The following is a 16,557-nucleotide window of genomic DNA, read 5'->3' on the forward strand; positions in this document are numbered from 1 at the left end:
TGCTCCAAAAAGCTGGTTGTCACCCACCATGGCACGAAGATCACAAGAAGAAAAAGTTTGGTTTTTCAAAGAGAATCACGTGGATTCCGGTCAGAAAGGTAAGCTTTTTACTGCTTGTGTTCTGTATAATTAGCGAATTTAGAGCTTAAAGCATTTCCACGGTGTTTGGTTGTAACAGCGTTTAGTAATTTAAAACAGTTTGATACGAAATGTAACTTGCTTTAAGAAACACGACTGGAGCTAATGTATGCTAACGCTAACAGTTAAAACACGTCTGAAAGTTCCTGTTCCTTTTACACAATGTTAGATTGTAACGTGTGTAGTAACTAAAAACTATTTTAATTATGTTAAAGAAACATGAAACGAATTTGTGTGTATGCTAACTTTGCGTAAAGAAAGTTTCTGTAGACGAATCCATTAACTAACTTGGCAAAACGTGTTTTATTCCTGATTTAACATTATATATATTACTATGCACTTTAATTCATATGTGTTAGCCTATGTGAATCAATTATATCTTTTGTTCAAGCTGTAATGGTCAGTTAATGTAAAACTGAACGTCTTAAAGCAGATTTTGATGTTTTTTTATGTTATTGACAGTGATAAATTCTGATTTAAATGAATGGGTAACAATATTTGTTCATTAAGTCTTATTGTTCTTGTTTAACAAAGGTTAGTGAGATCATTTTGCAGCACATCACGACCAAAGAAGTCAATGGCACACTCTTTTGAACGTGAATAGGCATGTTATAGTTGTGTGCTAAAAGTCCATTATAAGCTGTAAACTGCTGATACATTTTCAACATAGATTGAGCTTTTCAGACATTACATTACTAATTGCTTCACAAACAGCTGAAATGGTTTATTGTTATTGGCTATCATCATCAAACATTTTTCACAATGGTAGGTTAATCTTCATGGGTACAGAATAATGCATGTGCTTGACCATCTTACAAATCTATGTCTCAGATTCATAAGGCTGTCACTCTGCATGAATCTCCGAATAAATCTTGTGCAACCTTCTGTGTACTGATTATTTACACTATAGGTATTATATGCATTAATTAACTTTGATAGTATTTCAGGATTTGAACTTTTCTTTACGGGAGGTTAACAACAATGTGATGTTTTATTATAGATGCATATGAGGAAGCTCGACTCAAACATCCACACGCAACTGTGATTTCTGACTGGTAGACAGATGAGGATGATGATCGCCTGTCATACATCTAAAGACAGAACAGGTTTGTTTGCAATTATTTTAAACACATACTATCAACGTTATGTCATTGATCTATTACAACCTGTGAGTTTTGCCCTGGCACTATACTAAAGTGATGTTTTGTTTTGTAAATGTATCTGATTAAGGGACAGTATAGACACATCTATACCGTGATGAAGAAAAATTACTTGGAACAAAGAGGCTGGATAAAAGGCAGGTATGAAGATTTCAGAAATCAATGCAGCACCACAAGTACCATCACCATCAATGACTATGGCAGAAATCTTAAGACCACCATCAAGATGCACAGATACTGTACATTCCAGTACACCAGGCGTGTCCAAACTACGGATGGCCCGCGAGGCTTTTTATAAATATCAATAAAATCTGGCCCGCTATACAAAAATGAACGTAATTCAATAAATAACCACCGGGTGTCGCTATTACATGCATTCAATTAAGCAGCAGTTCTTGTTATGATCTATCTATCTATCTGTCTATCTGTCTATCTGTCTGTCTGTCTGTCTGTCTGTCTATCTACACACAGTTGAAGTCTGAATTATTAGCCCCTCATTGATTTATTTCTTCTTTTTTAAATATTTCCCAAATGATGTTTAACAGAGCAAGAACATTTTTACAGTATGTCTGATAATATTTTTTCTTTTGGAGAAAGACTTATGTTTTATTTCGGCTAGAATAAAAAGCGGTTTAATTTTTTTTATGAACCATTTTAAGGTCAAAATTATTAGCCCCTTAAGTCTTCAGAACAAACCATTGTTATAAAATAACAAAACTTGATTACATAAACTTACATAACATAAACTTGATTAACCTAGTGAAGCCTTTAAATGTCACTTTAAGCTGTATAGAAGTGTCTTAAAAATATCTAGTCAAATATTATTTACTGTCATCATGGCAAAGATAAAATAAATCAGTTATTAGAAATGAGTTACTAAAACTAATATGTTTAGAAATGTGTGGAAAAAAATGTTTAACTCTCCGTTAAACAGAAATTGGGGAAAAAATAAACGGTGGCTAATAATTCAGGGGGGCTAACAATTCTGACTTCAACTATATATATATATATATATATATATATATATATATATATATATATATATATATATATATATATATATATATATATATATATATATATATATATACACACATATATACATACATCACACAGACACGTGTATATGTGTATATGTAAAATTTGGCCCGCGACAACGTTTGTTTTTTTGCATCTGGCCCTCGGCCCAAAAAGTTTGGACACTCCTGCAGTACACTAAAGACATCACTAAATTTGTTAAGGTTTAATGCAGCTAGAAAGTAAAGATCAACTAGAGAATATCAGCAGTGTCTAACCCACTGTTGTATTTACAGAAGTTGTATGAGAATAAGCTACAGCTTGATTTATACTAATCTGTTATTTTTCTTTTTTAGCACGACTGACTGAAGTTTTAAAATCATGCAACGTCATAAAGCAGCAGCTGGGCCTGATTCTCACAAAACCAAAACAGACGTGATGAAATTCCAGATGTAAACACATTTGACCTTCCTTTGGCCAATTTGATTTGGAAAAGCTTGAAAATCAACTAAAGGAGCAGCCTGAACAAATGAAGAAACTGGTAAGTTCAAGCTCTTGCTAATTTCAAAGTGTTTTAAGTTTATTTGTTTTTTTTTATTGTTTTTTTTTTTTGCTTCGTAGGTAGCCTACTTTTTTCCTAATTTTTTTTTTATTTTTTTTTTTTACATTAGTACTTGTTCACTACTAATTATCTGTTTATCTTTTAATCACAGATGGAGTGAGGACAAATGTCCATACCACGCCACTGACAAAGAAGTGGAAAAATGCATTACAAGGTAGCTACAACTTGCCCCTGACAGGGATGGAGGAAGAAAGAAGAGAAAGCTAATGTGTCAAATGTCTACATCACTATTTTGTTTTATTTTTTAAACAACATTTTAAGTGTATTAAGATGTTCCCTGATACTTGAACAATTTGTTTCTTTCATTTGCATTTATATATATATATATATATATATATATATATATATATATATATATATATATATATATATATATATATATATATGTATATATATGTATATGTGTGTGTATATATATGTGTGTGTGTGTGTGTGTGTGTGTGTGTGTGTATATATATATGTATGGTATGTATGTATGTGTGCGCCAAATTCTGAAGAAACATCTTGATACATTTTTAATAAACGTAATACAAATAAAATTATAAATATAAAATTGCACAAGACGTGTATATATATGAAATGTATAATCATGTCACTCATGTCTTGCTGTTTGTGCAATTGATTTTGTTCAAGTTTATTTAAAAAAAAAGTTTGACTTTATACTTCTGCAATTATATATATATATATATATATCTATCTATCTATCTATATATATATATATATATATATATATATATATATATATATATATATATATATATATATATATATATATATATATATATTTGTTTGTTTATTATTATTTTAATGTTTTATTAAAAAATGTTTCAAGATGTTTCTTCAGAATTCTGCAGTACTTTTTACAAGTTTGACTTGGATATTTTACGGATTGTCATTGGTATTTTTAAGATGTTTCTTGCTATATCTTAAATTGGTTTCTATATTTAGGTTTATATAAAATTTAGCTGTTTTTTACAAATTTTTAATTCAAGTCTATTGGGAAAACAGGGTTGTTTTAAAAAACATCTGTGTTTGTGTGTAATTTTTAGATTTTTTAAAATCTTTCTGTGTGTCTTTATTGTGTTGTTTTATTGTTGTTTTTATATTGATATTCTTGTGCACTACAAAATTATTTATAAAATTTTAGTACTATTTTTTTCATGCAATCAATAAACGTTTAACATTTATTTTGTCATTTGTCTGATTATTTTCGTTACAGAATATGTATGCAGTTTGCACTTTATTTAAAGGTTTAACGCAGTGCTTACACTTTGTGTTTACATTATAGCCTGTGTTTGCTGTTATGTAAATAAACTAATACCATATATCAAGTACCAATGTAATATCAAAAGGTTTTATAAGGTGTATAAATACGGAGTCGCGCCAGCTCCGGGCCGCAGCGCACATTACCCTCGCGCCGATTCCGGCGCGGATGCGCAGCGTCGGCTCGCTTACGGCCGCCGCATCTGGCCCGCTTGATTCGGGCCGGAATCGGGCAGTGAGTCCACAGGCATCCGGCCCGAGTCCGGCAGCCGAAGTTGGGCCGAGGGGTTAGTCTCCGGCAGGCGACAATCTAGCCGGAACTGGCCCGAGTGTATTTTGCTATCTGGGTATGGTTAGTTCTCAAAGGACTGGATGCCCTTGAGAACCGACACCGTAATGATTTGTGCCGGTATGCGGAACACCGGCCAAAGTCTCGCGGTGTCACTTGTGGCCCATCATTAATACGGTAAGGAAGAGTTATACGCCGCACCCTTCGGCGGAGATGTTGTTGTAAGGGCCTTGTGGTCCACTCAAAGAGGAGCAGAAGCAAACTGCATACGCATCGACATTGCTCTCGTGTGATCGCGGCCTGTGGCCTGAGATCACTGAGAAAGTCCAAACCAATGAAACCCACTGCCATACATTTCCCACACCTCATGCGCGATTTAGCCGTTAAAACGCGCACGCGCCTTTATATTTTAAAAATCCAAAATGGCGAGAAACTCTCCAAACTGAGGCGTCGCAGGATTGGTAATGTAAGTTTTCACCTTTACTATTTTTTATTATTAATTTTATGCCTGGTAAAGTAATAAAGATTATTATACTATCGTTTCAGTGAATATGATATTTTAATTGTTATAAAATGTTTAATTGTAAAAGGCCAATTCACACTGCACATAAAAAACAAACACCAACAGTTAAAGTTTAGTTGGCCGTTGGATTTTGAATGTTGTGAAATATTATTATGGTCACACAGCTCCAACAATGAGATGCAAAAGGACTTTTAATTTCAACCACTCAGCCTTAGTAAACAGTTGAACTGTCTTTCCATTATAAATCTTTTAAGGTCTGATTTCTTTACAAATGTAATACATTTTACTGCCTGATAGATATACAACATGAAGTGGGTCTCAGACTGGACAAGAAGCACATTCAATTACATTTCCCCCGCCATGGGTTTAAAAATATGAAAAAAATTTTTACCCCAGTATTTTCAATGGAGTTTCTGCGTTTGCCTGCTGGCACTGACGGCGGTAGCAGTTACACAGTCTTCATTTCATTTTAATGCTTGAACAACTAAATGAATGCTTAAGTCTATTTAACTAAATGTATTGTAATTAAGAAACTATATATATATTGAAAATAGTGACATTAAGCTTTCTATATAACTTTATCATTGGCTGAAAAACACTAGCTGTGCATATAGCTCATTGCCACACATCAATGCTTCTCAGGGCTAAATGGGATTTTATACGAAGATAAATCTAATAATCAACAATCCAACAAACTGTTATAGAAAATGTTCTCTCTGTTGATAGCAAACTGTTTCCATGCAGAACAACTCACTTAAATGTTAGCATCAAACAGCTGTTTTGTATTGCAAAAATTCAATAGAAGTGAATCATATGTATAAGTTACAATGGCCACTCTTACCTGAAAAGTAAGGTGGATGGAAAGGACAGAGGTGATGTAGGTTTTCATTTTTACTATTTAAAAAAATATATAAAGTAAAATGATGACTAATTTTACTTGGAAAATGATGATTTTCATTTTAAGTTTACTTATTTTAAGCATTTTTTTACAATAAGAGGGAATGTCCCGATTAAGTCCAAATACAAGAGGATTTAGTTGATTTATTCAGTTGAATTACACAATATGCAGGTTGATTGATCAAATGTATTGTTTAAGTCTGTATTTTTTAACTAAAAGACAAAATAAAGAAAATGCAAATGCATTTGTATTTGTCATTATTATTATAAATCCGTGTTTGCACTGTTGCCATCAATATACATTTTTATATTTAATATTATTCATTTGTTTTAACTTTAGCTTTTTGATGATAAAAAAGTAAGATATCATTTTGTACAATGAAATGTAGTACAAGGAAAATATAATACATTCATGTTGTTGGCTATACAAAATGCTTTGAAACAACATAATGCTTTATAATACTGAAAATGTTTACAATAATTCTTGAGGAAGAGACATATACAGTAGATGTTTACATTAAAAAACTTAAAAAGTCTTTAAAAATGTTTTCTATGTAATATGAATGATTTTAAGAAACTTTGATCTTTTAAAAAAATTAAAGACATCCGTTTAGGTGTACATATTTTTCAATTCAAGTTTATAGAAAATTTATTAGAAATCTGTATGAGAACATCTGTAGACTTGTTACACCCTATCTGACTCAATAATCCATTTTAGATAAGAATACTTTTTCATTGACTTGTTGCAACTCTGCTTTATATAAAAACTCTTAAACGTGATACATGTAACACTGTAAATCAAAGAGATGTTGGAGATGAACTACACACTACTTAGCCACAGCACACGACTGCTGATTGACTGTAAACAGCATGAATCTTCTGAAACACATGATGTCCAGCGCCCAGCCCTGCAGAGAGGGAGTGCTCCACCCCATTGGAGTCCCCTCATCTTTTTCCTATTACTTCTATTTTCATGTTCCTCCCCAAGCGTGAGTATGTGTGTGTGTGTGTAAGTGTGTGAACGGCTGTGATTGTTTAGATGAGTGTGTAACAGTGTGTGTGGCTTGCAGGCAACTTATAAAGCATTGATAATAGCCCTGGCCAAATTACAAAAATAAAAACGGACCAACAAAAGTTTGCTTTCATAATAGCATGCCGAGTGCTTTTTTTTTATACGCACACAATCAAACTGTTAATGTTTATGGGGCACTGGCAGCGTTTCAGTGCGTAAAATGGTGGTGTTTATTTATTACATTTGTGAACACAGCTGAAGCCTAGCTATGAGGTATGTGCTCTCAAAAGCACTTTACTTCTAAAAGTTTACTCTGCAATGTCTACATCCAGCTGGACTGAAGGCTTTTTGAAACCTTGAAATGATTTTAAATGCAAGTGCTAGAGTAAACAGAATTAAATTCAATCTATATGTGCGCTGTGCTTGAATAATTCGGGTTTCTGGTTTTGTTTAATGACTTATGGTTAATACTTTTTTTTATTTCTTTCGTGTATTTGAAGATGTTGTCATAAATAATTAAATAAATTACTGTTGCTCTTCAAGGCTGTATTTATTTATTTAACAGTAAAGCTGTAATATTGTGAAATTTCATTACAAATGACTCTGTATGACTGTATTTTAAAAAGAAATTAATTATAACTGCAAAGCTGAACTTTCAGCAATCATTTTATTTCAGTCTTTAAAACATTTGTCCATCTCAATATGTTCAATATTTTTAATATTTTCAACCACACATCACTTTTATGTGACTTTTTCCCTGTGAGGGATGTATAATACTCTGTATTCAAGTTTATTGAATCGATGTTTGAAAATGATTCAGTCAGTGGCTTCTTTAGACTACTTTAGTCAGACTACTTTAACGGTATAGCCAATGTAAAAGTGAAAATTGGTTCTTGGTCATTTTCATTTTGGGTGAACAACCCATTTAGGCACAATAAACCACAAAAGTGAAATTAATTAAGTGATTGCATCCTGTCTGTGCTGATACATCAGTACCAAATTAACTCTCTCTTTTTTTTTTTTTGAATGAGCCTAGCACATCCTACTATTTCTTTGTATTTGTCTCGTTTCTTTGCTGTTCTAATAAGTCTAAGGATTTCTGCATTGCACAGATACAGAGGGGGGGATAAGTATTCAATACATCACCATTTTTCTCAGAAAACATATTTCTAAAGATACTACTGACTTGAATATTTCACCAGATGTTGGTAACATCCAACAAAATCCAAATCTGGAAAGAAAATAAAATTAATTTATTCACAAATTATGGTATGTGTAATAAAAATGAAGTGACTAGTAAAACAAATATTGAACACACGAAAAAAATGAGCTGTAGAGAGGCAGGTACTACAGCTGAAATCTCTCAGTAGTTACCAGTATTCAGCAACCCTCTGCCCTTCCTTATTGTAAAATCAATATTAGCTGCCTCAGTCCAACATCTAGATTATTAGATGAAGATGAAACCAGCGTGGACATTTCAGCATGACAATGATCCAAAACACAGCCAAGGGGAATTTCAACTGGTTTTAGAGAATGAAAATTAAGCTGTAGAATGGCCCAGCCAATCACCTGACTTGAATCTAAAACACAAATAAGTAAAGATCAGATTTGATAAGCGAGGCCCACAGAACTATCAAGATGTTTACACTCTGTTGAAGTCTGTGAAAAACTCACCTCAGCAATTCATGTGACTTCGTTCTTTATATGAGAGGCATCTTTAGCTGCCATCACCAAAAAGCCTTTTAGTAGACATTTGAGTAGTTCAGTACATTGTCCGTGTTGTTATTACACATCATTTTTTTGTTTTGTTATATTTTTGTTTGTATTATTTAGTTGTTGTTGTTTTTTTGACCAAAGTCTGGCTAATCCCATGTCAACAGCTCCTTTAGAATATATTTTTCCCAGAAAAAAAAACAACAACATGTTGAATACTTATTTCACCCACTGTATTTACATACAAACAAAAATATAAGAATTTTCATCGATTATCATCATATCACCCATGCAGCCCTAATCCTTTAGGTCTTGCTGCAGCCTTTGAAAACTGTTGTCTTAGAGTATTTAGTGAACCATTCAATCTGAATGCAGATCATCAAGAACCACTTACAGGACTTAATACCATGAAAATCAGTGCTTTACCACACATACCTCATCTAAATGCAGCCTTGAGAGATCCTAAAATGACTCAAGTGTGAGTACTAATGATCGTTCCCACAAATCACAGCGGGACGGGGGCCTCGCTGTGCTCTGCACAGGCCCTTAATTGATTAATTGTGCAGGCCTCACTAACTGACATGCTGCTGCTGGTGAGCGGGTACGAGCAGCGTTTGAAGTGCAGGCCTGCGGGATGTGTTTGAACATACCGTAGAGAGATCGCTGCTCTTTGTAATGGACACCACTCTGCGGTCTGATCGCGGCTCAGGGTCAAGCCAAAGCAAGCATACTGTTCCACCCATTACCAGACACAGCGAGAGATCTGGATACCGCTTCAAGGATGAATTAATACAATGCAGATCAGACCAGGATTGCTCCTGTCCAACACAGCAGATCAGGGCCTTAATCCTGGCCTGACCACACACTTGCGTAATGAAAGAGTCGGCGCTTTTGGGATACTGTCATGTATTTGTAACGGTGTCAGTCTGACGAACAAAGAAACTGAAATGCTAATAGAGTAATTACATCATTCAGGGCTGTCTTTGTTTTCTAAAGGATGTGTTTGATCAGGAGGATAATGTTAGTTCTACAACCCTTTCTGACCTGTACCAAATCCCTTAAAAAACCTATAAAAATGGTTTTCAAGTGACAAGAAACATAATGCCTGCAAAACATTTTCTTTGATGCCCTGGAAATTGGATACTTTAGAACTTGTGTGTAGAAGTACATCCAGTTGTGTTAGTTCAAATGCAAAACATGCACATGCGAGACCTTGAACGAAAAAGGACTGTGAAACAGCTATCATCTGGTGTCAAGGCAAAGAAAGCCTTACTATTGAGTATGAGTCTACAGTTTTGGTTTCATTTAAACAGTTCATTCAAAAGAGATATACACTCACCAGCCACTTTATTAGGTACACCTCACTAGTCACGAGTTGGACCCCCTTTTGCCTTCAGAATTGCCTCAATCCTTTGTGGCTTAGATTCAACAAGGTACTGGAAATATTCCTTAAGAGATTTTGGTCCATATTGACTTAACGCAGTTGCTGCAGATTTGTTGGCTGCACCTGCATGATCCGTATCTCTCTTTCCTCCACATCCCAAAGGTGCTCTATTGGATTGAGAAATGGTGACTGTGGAGGCCATTTGTGTACCACCACCACCAGCCTGAACTGTTCATACAAGGCAAGATGGATCCAAGCTTTTATGCTGTTGATGCCAAATTCTGACCCTACCATCCGGATGTCGCAGCAGAAATCAAGACTCATCAGACCAGACAACATTTTTCTTCAATTTTGGTGAGCCTGTGTGAATTGTAGCCTCAATTTCATGTTCTTAGCTGACAGGAGTGGCACCCAGTGTGGTTTTCTGCTGCTGTAGCCCATCCACCTAAAGGTTGGACGTGTTGTGTGTTCAGACATGCTCTTCTGCAAACCTCGGTTGTAATGAGTGGTTATTTAAGTTACTGTTGCCTTTCTATTAGCTTGAAACAGCCATTCTCCTCTGACCTCTTGCATCAACAAGGCGTTTGTGCCCACAGAAATGCTGCTCACTGGATATTTTTACTTTTTCGGGCCATTCTCTTAAAACCCTAGAGATGGTTGTGTGTGAAAATCCCAGTAGAACAGCAGTTTCTGAAATACTCAGATAAGCCCGTCTGGCACCATCAACCATGTCACATTAAAAGTCACTTAATTCACCTTACTTCCTCATTCTGATGCTCGGTTTGAACTACAGCAGATCATCTTCACCATGTCTACATGGCTAAATGCATTGAGTTGCTGCCATGTAATTGGCTGATTGGAAATTGTGTTAACGAGCAGTTAGACGGGTTTCCTAATTAAGTGGCATGTAATTGTATTTCTGTGTGTGTGTGTGTGTGTGTGTGTGTGTGTTTGTTTGTGTGTGTGTGTGTGTGTGTGTTTGTTGTGTGTGCGTGTGTGTGTGTGTGTGTGTGTGTGTGTGTGTTATTGAATACAAAATAGCTATGCAAATATTCTTAAACCGTCTTATTTTTTGTTCCACAGAAAGAAATAGCATGCGGGTTTGGAACGTCAATGCGGGTGAGTAAATAATGACTGAATTTTCATTTTTGAGTGCACTAATCTTAAAAGAACCCCAACCCCACGATTCTCATTAGCCAATAAAAAGAAGACAGAAAATGATGAGAGGGAGGCAAAAAGGGAGAAAATTATGTCCTTCATCTGAAATCTCAAATGAAAGGGAGTGTGTTGAGCCTAAGGGCCAGACCTCTGATTTTCACTGTGGTCCTTTTGAAAGCGTGCATTCAGCAGAAGATTGGGATAGAGGGAAGAATAGAAAACAGAAACGGCTGCAATTTGTCTTTGAGAGGAGGAAATAATTCACTGGGAAATTTGGTCAATACTGTTCTTTGTTTATAAAAAGGTCTAGCATTTTTTTCCAAGTGTATGTTATTAGTATTATTACGAATCATTAATTCCTGTTCATGCTTCATAAATATGTTCATTTTAATATATCATGATTTGGTAAAACTTCTCTTGCCATGATGACAGTAAATAATATTCAACTATATATTTTTCAAGACACTTCTATACAGCTTAAAGTAACATTTAAAGACAAAACTAGGTTAATTAGGTTCCAAAGGCAGGTTAGAGTAATTAGGCAAGTTAGTCTACGGAACAAACCATTGTTATACAATATCAAAAAAAAACTAAAAACTGCTTTTATTCTAGCCAAAATAAAATGAATAAGACTTTTTTCCAGAAGAAAAAATATTATCAGACATAGTGTGAAAATTTCTTTGCTCTGTTAAACATAATTTGGGGGGAAAAAAAAGAAATTTCAATGGGGGGCTAATAATTCTAATTTCAACTGTATGCTGGACTTATTTAGTCATAGTTCATTCAAACTACAACCCTTTTCAAAAATCTGATCTGCCTTAATCCAATCAACAATAGATTCATTTAATCAAGTCTCTGCCCTTATTTATTTTTTGATAATCCGATTCTGTCTGTTCGCAACATGGAAGACAAGTTCCTATTGCATTTCAATTCTACTATAATACACATTATTTAATGAGCCATTCAGGTTCAGTTTATTAATAAGAAACATGTATTGTCTTTGTAATGCCTAAACAGAATGTCTTTTTTTCTCATTGAATATCCAGTTTCTCTTTGAAATGAATGTAAAACAGGATTTTTTTTGTTTATAAAGTAGATTAAGGCATAAAAATGTAAACTGCAATTCATATTTTCATTTATTCCAATTCATGCTGGCTTCTATAGTTGTCTTTACTAAAATTTATTTACTTAATTTTACTAAATGTAATAATTTTATTATTAATATCGATATAACTTGCATTTTTTTATATATTACCATAAATGTGCTGTACTTGACATTTAGAGGGTGCTTTCTATCCTTGTGTACGTATATCTGGACTTTATTGTTGAATATGTGGCCTGTTGGTATTTCATCTGTTATCACATAGTAATGAAATGGGCCAAAAAAAAGTCTGTTTGTGTGTGCGTGTGTGTGTGTGTGTGTGTGTGTGTGTGTGTGTCATGAAAAGCGGGAAAAGCAGACATGTTGCGGCCTCTTTGATGTGCTTTGAGTTGGGCACTAGGAATAGACATGAGAAAAAAAAACGAAGAGTTGCGTCTGTGCGGCAACCACTAATGAACCGAGCACAACGCTCCTTCACTCTCCAGTGACTCAAAGTCATTAATGTGTGCGAACTATCGAGCTGTCTGTCATGGCCAATGAAACTGGAAAAGATAGCTTCAAAAGAGAGTGAGGAAAAAACCCTGTCCTGAACTTCCTGAGTGATGCAGCCCTTCTCAGAGGGAAACAAAACACTCTCCGCCACATCTGAATCTCTGTTACAATTCTTCCCTTTCCAGAAAGAGGTGAAAAAAGCTGAAAAAGGAGGGGATGTAGCATTGTGACCAATATGCTCCCCATATGTCTGACTGCAGCCGCTGTCTTTCAACCAGGCTCATGTTTTTATTTTTAATGGAATTTGGATTTTCTTCCACACATCTATTTATCTAGCTCTTAGACCCTGGAGATTTATACGTGTGTACTCAATGAGCGTCTACATGCTGCCGGGCCATCCGTTCACAGCTTAGGTTATTGATAGGTTGCATATCTGACAGAACTGGAAGCCTCCTTGGCAGATGTCTAACGCCAGCCAAGATATGAGGCACATCATCACCACTGTACAGACTGTCATCCATACAATGGCCAAAATTGCTATCAGGTGCTTCAACTCGGCATTGAGATGGCAGCCGAAACCAAAGCTGCCACTTAATTTCATGCCAGCTGGCTGATACAGTGATATATGCTCCACATATGGCAATCTGCTTTATGACTTAAGCATCCATGTTTGAGTGAGAATTTTAGCATGATGATGTCCATCTGCCACTAAAAAGGCCTGGTCGTTAGATCATAATAGTGACTGTGCGCTCCAGATTTTCCAAACTGATTGGAAAGACTTTATGAGCGTGCGTGTGTGCAAAAACCAGGGTGGTCTGGCTCGGAGTATTTCTGAGCGACCGTCACGATGGAACGATTCTCAACACATTTCAACCGCTGTGAGACGCTAGATAACAAAGACACTATTGATGCTGACCTTTTGCTCCATGTTTAAAAAAAAAAACTGACCTCTGACTTAACAAAAACACTCAGAGATGCACACTTTCAAACACACATGCAGATTCTCTCTCCCTTGTTGCACTTCTGTGGAATGCATCTCAGGTGCAAGGCCTGCCCTGGTTCCAATTAGGCGAGTATAAATTAGCGTGACTTTCCCCTCTTCTATCCAAACATTCTCTTTCTCCAAACCCGCGCTATCTAAAACCCCCTTCTCTCCTTCCACACCTCTCATTCTCTTCCCCCCTCCTCGCTCACTCGTTCCCTGACCACCCTCCCATTCTTCACCACATAAATTTCTTGTCTTTACAGCTAATGTCTGCACTCCCTACCAACACGCTCTTTGTGTCTGTGGTCCAGCAGGCGATATCTCTACTACTCTTTCAGTGGGATCAATTATAATTCATAAATAAATGGTAAATTAGGTTTATTTTGTTTCCTTTTAATAGAATAAAAGAAAAAACAGTCATATACTTGAAAATATCCTATACCTCATCCGTTCCCATCCTCATTGCTAGCTCTGAACACCTTTCCTGCTGCTTGCAATGGATCATTAAATTAAGTCAATTTGCAAGATCGTGGTTGAGTTCGTATTGATATGCAACCACAGTGTGTGTTTTTGTTTCTCACGAAAGCATTGTTATTAGTCAATGAGGTCTTTTCCAGATGTTTTATATTGGGCAGGATCATTGCATAATGAGTTGGAATAAATGAGGAGCAGTTTTTAAAGCTATTTCCAAAAGGTAAATTGAATTTTAAATGTTGCCTGCGAAAGTAACCCCAGAGCTAATTTTGAAACCGTTTACAATGGCCATTAAATTATATGGAAAGTATGTTAGTTTTTTATTTTGTAGACCCACCGTTATAACCTCCGAGAGACCACCAGAGATCTGCAGCTATGGACTGGATTTTATTTGGAATGATTTGGCCGGCAATCACGTATAAACCCTTTAATTTTTGTCTTTATTTTTTTGTTGAATGTATAGACGATATAATAAAATATAGCCCAACACAATTATTTGTACAGTTTTTTGGGCTTTTGGGCTAGTGTTATAAGGGACATTCTACCAGAAACATACATTTTCACTTATAAAAACTGTGACAGGGCTTGACCTTTAAGCTTGTTGTCCTTAAACAATCATACAAAAACAAGCGTAAAGTAATACAATTCAATGATAGAATGCATCCTTGATCACTGTCAGCTTCTTCATCAAATGATTTCACTTCCGAGTCATAGCCTTAAAGGTGTATTGCACTCATTTTATGTTAAATGTAATGCAAATGTGACAGGACTGAGAGAAACAAGGGGACAGTTGTAACTGTATTTGTATTAAATATATTTGTAGTATTTATTTGTTTTTAAATTATTATTATTATTATTTATTATTTAAAATTTGAAGTTTTTAAACAATTGATGTGAATGATAACAACTTAAACTTGCTATTTCTGTAGTATTTCTTTCCAAATAAGTTTTAAGCATAGCAAAAAACTGTGAAAGCTGTAGGTTTATTTGGGCTGAGGACAAGGACAGTGACGGGGTTTGTACATTTGCAAAGTGTTTTTAATAAAGAACAAAAATCTGAGAACCAAATGAATGACACTCCTTTACAGAACAACTCACAGAAATCAACTATCAGGCTATTTTAAATATTTTTGAGATTAAATACTTTTTATTTACTTACAGTTAATGTAAGTTTCTGTTTGAATAACCCATATACACTCATTTTGGAAAAGAAATTCCTAAAGACAATAAATTACTATATAGTATCAGTAAAAAATGCTAAACAAAATAATGAAATTACAGATTTTTTAAACAATAGAAAGTAATGTATTTGTTAATTTTAATTGCGTTTTAGATTTTAGGCAAGGGTGTAGAGTTAGCATGGAAGTGTCCCCACCAACATCCACAGATTATTAAAATTTCCCTACCAAGAATTTAATCGCCTCCAAATAAAATAATGCTTTGTCGAAATTTTCCAGTCAGGCTTACTGTGCAAGACACAGGTGAGACATGGACATAAGCAGCTACATTTCAAAGAAAAGTGTCAGTCACTTGAAGTCAAGTTCAGTACAAGTCCACCATAATAGTAACCATGGATGTGCAATTAATAAAACACTGTTTCGATCTTGGCCTCCACAACGATTATGAAAAAACAAGAATCGAGATAAAATGGGTATAGTGACATATGCCTCCCCCTTTCCAGAAGTCTGCATTCATTCCTTGTCAAAGTAAAATCATGTACATTTACTTTTGCACCATAAGACATGCTTAATTTAATGTTGTTTTTATTACTAATTGTATTTGATTAATTCATTTATTTATTAAAGTTTTTTTTTTTTGAAGTGTGAAATAGAATATGTGCTGTTCTGTTTGCACAGGAAAAGAACATGGACATGTAAAGTCATCTTTTAGCTTAAAATGCATAAACGGCTATATTATACTTGCAATATTACACTTGCAAAAAAATGGGTAATTATGCACAAATAAGCCCCCAAACAGAAGTCTTTATTAACTACCTTTTTGTCAGACAATTCTTTGACTTTACATGATTTTAGGACGTATCCAAAAGAAGGTTTTTCCTATTTAATTTTTTCCTATTTCCTTTTTAATTTTCAATTTCATTTACAAAAGTTGAAACCGAGAACACATTTCATCTTACGTTTTGACGCCTTTTCCGCGCACTCGACACCTGTCATACCCCTGTTTACGTGCGCGCGCACGTTCAATACCAGCGTGAAACGCAGGTTTAACAAGAGGAATAGCGAAAATAAGGAAATTAACGGAGCATGTCGTCCCGTAACTTCACATGTTCACAGATGTCAAATACTCCGAAAGCTGCACAAGGTTTCA

The 16,557-nt window shown here is 35.0% G+C and overlaps 2 long non-coding RNA genes across 9 annotated transcripts in view; both read left to right on the top strand.

Moving 5' to 3' along the window:
• The first annotated feature begins 25 nt into the window (after window positions 1-25).
• LOC137490597 (uncharacterized) lies at window positions 26-4,124 on the top strand. 5 transcript variants are annotated; one of them, XR_015480835.1, is made up of 6 exons: window positions 26-1,048; window positions 1,139-1,244; window positions 1,369-1,435; window positions 2,672-2,856; window positions 3,029-3,232; window positions 3,770-4,124. It is a non-coding gene; the product is annotated as an uncharacterized LOC137490597 (long non-coding RNA). The 5 variants fall into 5 exon arrangements; XR_015480832.1 differs by having other exon boundaries at window positions 26-98; window positions 1,369-1,439; XR_015480834.1 differs by having other exon boundaries at window positions 26-98.
• Window positions 4,125-4,900: 776 nt separating this feature from the next.
• Window positions 4,901-16,557, top strand: part of LOC137490006 (uncharacterized) — a 58,038-nt gene continuing 46,381 nt past the window's right edge. For all 4 annotated transcript variants that reach the window (XR_015480830.1, XR_015480827.1, XR_015480828.1 and 1 more), the window contains exons 1-3: window positions 4,901-4,955; window positions 10,181-10,372; window positions 11,102-11,137. This is a non-coding gene — a long non-coding RNA (uncharacterized LOC137490006). The remainder of the gene's footprint in view (window positions 4,956-10,180; window positions 10,373-11,101; window positions 11,138-16,557) is intronic.

The sequence above is a fragment of the Danio rerio genome, chromosome 3 (genome assembly GCF_052040795.2).
Source record: "Danio rerio strain M-AB ecotype USA chromosome 3, GRCz13ab, whole genome shotgun sequence".
NCBI classification, from domain to species: domain Eukaryota; kingdom Metazoa; phylum Chordata; class Actinopteri; order Cypriniformes; family Danionidae; genus Danio; species Danio rerio.